Source organism: Delphinapterus leucas, chromosome 11, assembly GCF_059928025.1.
Source record: "Delphinapterus leucas isolate spDelLeu-1000000601 "Yukka" chromosome 11, BTC_Dleu_Yukka2, whole genome shotgun sequence".
Lineage (NCBI taxonomy): Eukaryota > Metazoa > Chordata > Mammalia > Artiodactyla > Monodontidae > Delphinapterus > Delphinapterus leucas.
The window spans coordinates 10,223,678-10,230,837 of record NC_143139.1 but is presented as its reverse complement, the minus strand read 5'-3'; positions in this window follow the sequence as shown (position 1 = coordinate 10,230,837).

The window sequence follows — 7,160 nt, the reverse complement described above, 5'->3', positions numbered from 1 at the left end:
GTTTTAAAAGCAAAGGAAAATCTATGGAAAAGAAATGAGAAGATACCTATAGCAGGAGGAGATCTTAGAACATAAAGATTTGGGTTGACTGGTGCAGTAGACTAATAATAATGCATTTTTAAATAGAACTTAGTTTTTAGCATCTTACAATTTGCACATGGTTTTCACATCCACTGTCTATCTCATGTGATCTACTGGATGGATTAGACAACTTATTTATTTATTTATTCTTAAGATACTAAGAATCTAAAACTGCCCTTGAGCCACCATCACTCGGCTGTTTTGTACAATACAATCTGAACTATAAAATAAAATAGACACATACGTCCAAAGAATCCTTACTTATGGACAGAGATGTCACTGAAAGTTTTCCAAAACAGGCTATGCTTTAGCTATAGCTGTTATTGCCATGTCCTGCTGTTGATTTTTCTGAAGGCCAAAACAACTGGTAGAAATGGCTATTTAGGAAATAAGAAAAGTCAGTCAATTTTATGGAAAATGTCAATTCTGGGAGTCAGCAGTGCTGGTTGCCAAATGTTTCCAAACTCTCCTGCCGTCCAGGCCCATGATAGGATGGCACTTTTTGTCCCTTTTGAGGTTGGGTGGGACCACACATTAATTCTGGCCAATAAGTCGGAGCAGAAATGATGTCATTTCCAAAGCTGATTCCAGGCAGAAGCAATTAATTGTTGGTCCAACAAGATCAAGAACTTTTTTCCTCCACCATGTGGCAAGCAGAGCTTCAAACAGTGGCTACTGCATCCATCTGGGTTCCATGATGAACATAACGGTGTGAGCAAGAAATAGAACTTTCTTATTGTAAGCTGCCCAGATTTGGGGTTGTTACCTCCGCCTGCCCAGCCCAGCCTGACTGACTGTCGTAGCCACTGAACAAATTGTCTGGTACCTTAACGTAAAACAAGGAGGTACTTGTCTGAATGTTTTACTTTACCACTTGCTCTTCCAGTGTTCTACAAAGGCATCCTTAGATTAAAGAAAAACCATCCTGAAGTTAACTGATATAGGCCGGACCTCTCTGCCAGGCGTGTGGCTTTACAGCTGTTCACATAATTACACTTCGCTGGGACAGCTGCCGTCATAAAAGCATGCAGAGGGCGAGGTGGTAACTTAGAGTCACTCTGTCTCAGAGACCGAGGGCAAGAAAGACTTCCCAGTAGAGGTCAAAGCTTGAGCTCTGTCTTACATGGGAGGTAGGCAGGAATTCATGGGGCAGATAACGTAGGGAATGATACTATGAGCAGCCGCTAACAGGGCGTCTTTGTTTAAATTAGAAAAATGTGCCCCCTCTGGGTGGATGAATCAGAAAACATGCCCACAGCCCCCAGGGATGCAGCCTATGCTAAGGGCACGGAGCTTGGTAAGCGGAGCAAGGCTGAATTCCAACCCCACTCACCATCTCAGCCAGGTGTCTTGGCGCAGGGCAGAAAGCAACAACAACTATGCAACTGACTGCAATGACCCAGATTTGCAGGGCAGAAAACATGCCAGTGCAAAGGCGTAGCTGCAAAGAAAACCAAGGCGTATTGGAGAACTGCAAGGCATTCATTATTGCCAGAGCAGAAACACACAAAGCAGAAAGCAGTAAGAGATGAGGCTGGAGAACTGGGCTTCCTCGGCTCACACCGGGCTTATATCCCAAAAGCAGCAATCTGGATGTGGGTGTGAAGGACGTGAAAGGAGCGGCCGATCAGCCTGGAAGCTTGGGCACGAGGCATGTGTACCCCTGAGCACGCTTATCAACAAATCCTCCCACATTTTGAACCTAATGGAAAAAGTTAACAAAAGCTCTCCAGTCAAAAAAAAATCTAGAGCCCTTCATAGCACAATCTGTTTACACGCCTTTGTCAACCCTCAAAAACCCCTGGGAGGGACCTGACAGGCACACCAACCCAGGGAACCACAGCCTGATTGGAAAAAGTTGTTCCTGTTGCGAAATAACGCAGGGTCGTGAAACAAACAAACCGTGACAGCCTGTTTTTTATAAAATGTCTCTGTGTTGTTGATCATGGACTTTTTGCACTAATTTTGGTTTTTCAAAATATTGTAATTTATCTTGATGACTGAGGGTTTTGGCGCTCCCTTGAATTTTGTGCCGGAGGCAAGAGCTTCGCTCTCCCCACCCTGGCCCCAGCCCTGCCGATGGATCAGATTTGCCTGGTGGGAAAGGGTGGGACGGCGGCTGGAGAGGGAACCCTGGCTGATGTTAGAATTACTTAGGAAGTTTTAAGAGCTCTCCATGGCCTGACCTCACCACAGACCAATTTAAATCAGAATTTCTGGGAGTGGAGCCCAGGCATGGGTATGTGTTTAAATCTTTCCAGATGATTCTGTTTTGCAGCCAGGCTTGCAAACCACTGCAGTTAAATGGATATTTAGGCTTCGAGGTACAGAATGAGGAAGAGGAAGGTGCCAGGATCCTGACCTGGGTAACTCGGAGGGTGATGCTTCCACTTTGTAAAAGAGGTGACCCCAGGTGGAGGGTCCAGGAGGAGAAACAGATCTGGAAATGGAGAGGACAGCAGATGAGTTGTTTTGAACCAGCTGAGTTGGAAGTGGAAATGCGCAGCTGAATACAAGGCCGTGGAGTTCCACCAGAAACAGAGAGAGAGTTTCGGGAATGAGCTTAGAGGTGGAGGTGGGTGTTGTGAGAGGAGATGTGCTTTTATGGGGAGCATGAGGAAAGGGCCCCAGAATGCTTCGTGGTGGAGAAGCCTGCTCCATCCCTAAGGGGATTCTCTCCTGATGCCGTTGCTTTCATAGCCACTTCCACCTTTAACACTGGGAGGTCTCCACCAAGATCCCTCCAGAGTCGGAACCGGAGTCCTGTTTGCGGAATCACGCTATAGCTCCAAAACAAGAGAGCAGACTGAGAGTCTTCCTCTGGATTTGAGTTCAAAGGTGGGGAAGGCAGCTGCTGGGGCTTGCCTGGAAGATTGGTGAATTAGAAAATGAGGACAAATGTGGCTAACTCTCCAAGGCCTTTCCCCAAACCTGCCCAATCAGAAGAATCATCCGGGATACTTGTTACAAATATAACTTCTCAAACCTGGATCCGGACCTACTAAATCAGAACCTCCAGAGAGGGCCCTGGGACTCTGCCTTTTTAACAAGTTCCCATGTGACTCTTAAGATAGTATGAGTTTGGGAAGCGCTGCTCCGTTGACAAGAGAAGGCTTCCTCTTTGCTCTGGTTTGGAGCAAAGACTGCCTGGGCTTTTCCAGTTTGGCCCGAGAAGGCAGAATGCGATTGGCCTGATATGGCATAATCAATGGAAAGATTTTATGAGTCAGTCCTGTCCCTAGGAACATTCAGCTTCCAGTTTGCATCTTCTTCTCTCCCCTTGTCCGCCGAGCCCCGCCTGCTGCATCCCTGCTGACCCTCGCCCACTCCCATCCAGTCCCCACCCAGGACACACTCACCCAGTTTTCCTAAGAGAAAATGTTGCCAGAAGCAGCTTACTGCCTTGAAATTTAAGAAGATAAATGCTTTCTGAGCCTCCTTGCTGACACTCTCATCTATTTCCAGCAGGGTCTATACAGTCTGAAAGGTCCTTGTTCATCCATTTGGTTCAAGTCAGTTTAGAAAAGGAATGCACTTGAAAAAACAACGGTTGCCATCGATCTTGGCAGGGCTGGGGAGGGGGGAATCAATCTAAAATGCTTCTTTGATTTTTGCCTTGGGGGCTGCTTTTCTCTTTTCTCATATTTGAAGTTTGTTCTTAGTAGTTCTCCTAGGAAACAGCACTTTCCCAAGCTTGACAAAGAAAAGCCTCAGGGAAATAAAACTTGGACGTGATGAAATGCACTCAGCCCAAAAAGTAAAGAATTTCCTTTCTTTCCTCCAAGCCTCAGGCTTGTGAATAGCTTTTATCACATTGGAGTTAAGTGTTCTTGTACAGAAACAAACAAAAAAAATCGGATGGTTGATCAGCTGAAATTCATCATAATTATTTAAAGATAAATGATACCGAAGACACCAGAGCAAACTAGAGGGAATCTGACAGCGGTGCTCTCTGAGGGAGGTGCCATAATCCTAATTAGCCTGTGACAAACAAAAAAATTACCTTTCTCCCCCCAAATTTATTGGTTCCTACAACAAATTCTCCTATGTGTGCAGGCACTGTGCTAGGCCCTGGGGCTACATGAGGAAACAAAACAATTTTCTGTCCTTCTAAAACATTCAGAATAGTGGGAGAAACACAAGTAAAAACACAGAAATATAATTGCAAATTATAAGCGTTCTGAAGCAAACAGACTGATGACTCAGAAGACCAGCTGCTAGGGGAGACCAGCATTAAATAGAATGGAGGTGGGAGGCCTCACTAAGGAAGCGACATTTGAGCTGAGATGCAAATGTGAAGGGGAAGAGCTGCAGCGGTGGGGGCAGGGAGACTCCAGTGAGAGGCGTGTAGAGCTGGGCCCCCTCGAGGGAAGAACTGCTGGAGAAACTTGTCTCAGAAATGAGTGACTGACACGTTAAGAACTCGGGGACTTCCCTGGCGGTGCAGTGGTTAAGACTCCACACTTCCACTGCAGGGTACACGGGTTCGATCCCTGGTTGGGGAACTAAGATCCCGCATGCTGCGCGGCACGGCCGGGGTGGGGGGGACATTAAGAACTCTACCTGGAAGGGTCAGAACCAGATAGGAGAGAGGCATTGAGTGGAACGGATGACAAGGGTGGCAAAATGTTGATTCCCTAGGCACTGGGGCAGCAGGCAGGGTTTGGGGAGACCAGAGACCCAGACTGGCTATGTGGGACAATGTACAGCAGTGTCCATTTACCCCTGTGAGCCTTAAATTATTTGTACCACTTCTAAGTATCCCAATAGGTGAACTGATTTGAAGGCCCTACGTAATTAAGGCTTTAGGCCCAAACCGAACCATCTCGTGAAAACCTACTTGGGATTAACCTTGACTAGGTATTTAGGTTATATGCTCAAATTTCTTCACTGTATATGGAAAGGTTTTTTCAGACTGGAATGCATTTCTGGCTGATGGGACACTCTGAGAAAAGCAGGGGTCTGGGAAGCTGGAGGAAGTGGGGTAATGCCGTCTGGCTGTGACCCAATCCTTAGGGTATGTGAGATTGTGGAGACCAAGGTCACAGGGATGGGTCATACATCCTGAGTAAGGGACAGTGGTTGGCATGCATCCCTTCTCAGCTACGCACTCAGCAACCTTCTGATCTGCTACTGATTTGAATGGAAATATGTTTTCTTTGGCGTGATAATATGTATGCATACAGGCAGCAACTGGGATCAAGGATAATCGTTTCGTCACGCTTGTGAGAATGGCTCTCCGTACCTTACAGTTCCATCTGATCTGTGGCTATAGGCAAGGGTAGATATGTGTATTGCCGGGGGGAGGGCTGGGGGGTGGAGTGCACATGTGCTTACACAGGCGGACACCTCACACATGTACTGGGATTTCAGAGACTCCCATAGGCTGCTGGAAAATATATTTGGAGAGCATGAAAACTCTTCCATTTATCCCTTATGTGGACTTGATAAAGAACAATTTTTTTTTCTTTTTAAACCAAGGCCTTTTTTTTTTTTTTTGGCCGTGCCATGTGGCTTGCGGGATCTTACTTCCCCGACCAGGGATCAAACCCAGGCCTTGGTGAAAGTCCTAACCATCCTAACCACTGGACCGCCAGGGTATTCCCAAGAACACTTTTTCCCCTATCCTCTTGTTTTCTCCTAAAATTAAATGCAGCACACACACACATACGCATGCACACACCCCAGTGACCTGGGGAAAATAAACGGGTTCCGGTTTGGTGTGTCACTGCCTCCAGGTGTGGTGTGTCAGGGAAAGGAGGGGACAGAGGCCCCAGCCAGTGCCTTTGAAGGGGGTGCGGAGGGGAGGGGGGAGGGAGGGTCAGTGCAATCAGAAGAACCACATGCCGGGGTCTGTGCCTTCAGAGGCTGCTTCTCCTCACACCGTCCCAGCCTTTCATGATTCAGGGAACTTCTGGGAACTTAGAGGGAAAAACAGCCATCCTTCCTAGGAGGTTCTGTGATGAGGTCAAACCCAAACCCATCTGCCCAATATCACAGACAGCTCATGACACTCTGGGAACTGGAACTTAATGTTTTCCTGAATTTCTGATTCTTAAGTCCTTAACTTTTATTTCACCTTACAATGCTTTTTTCTTCATTATTTTGCCATTATTTGGTTGATGTTACAACCCTTCCTCCTGCCTTTCAACCCTCTCTCCCCATCTCCTCACCCCCACTCCCACACTTTCTCCCCAACACAGCCCTGGTCCTCCCCCTCCCCTCTCCTCCCACTTCCTCCTCCTCCTCCTCCTCCTCCTCCCCCTCCCCCTCCCCCCGCCTCCTCCTCTTCCTTCTTCTTCCCCTTCTTCTCCTCCCCCTCCTCTCCCTCCCCTGCCCTTCTTCTCCTCCCCCTCCTCTCCCTCCCCTGCCCCTCTTCCCCTCCCCCTCCACCTCCTCCACCTCCTCCTCTTCCTCCTTCTTCTTCCCCTTTTTCCCCTTCTTCTCCTTCTCCTCCTCCTCCTCCTTCTTCTTCTTCTTCTCTCTCCCTGTCTCTCTGTCTCCGTCTCCGTCTCTGTCTCTCTCTCTCGACTAGCTAAGTACAATCAGATGCTCCCTCTGACCCTCATCCTGGTTCCCAAGTGTTCACAGACTTCATGGGCTCATGACTCAGAGGACTGAGCTCATGCTGTACAGGCGCAACCCACAAGCCTCTTTGATTTTGCTGAGCAATACGGATCATAGCGTTCTTATGCCATGAATCCCCCTTGAAGAACGACATGGACTAGTAGTTTTTGAACTTAAGACATAGTAGCTTTTGAGTAAATAACTAAATCAGGCAATATTTCGGGCATGGAGTGCATGTACCCGAGGCAAGGGGTAGGGGCACACTGGTTTTTATAAAGTTCAAGTATCGATGCAGAGGGTTCTACATCATCATCATCATGTCCACAGTAAACGCAAAATTAAACATGGCACAGACTCCATTCACAACATGGCACAGACTCCATTCACAACATGGCACAGACTCCATTCACAACATAGCACAGACTCCATTCACAACATGGCACAGACTCCATTCACAACATGGCACAGACTCCATTCACAACATGGCACAGACTCCATTCACAACATGGCAC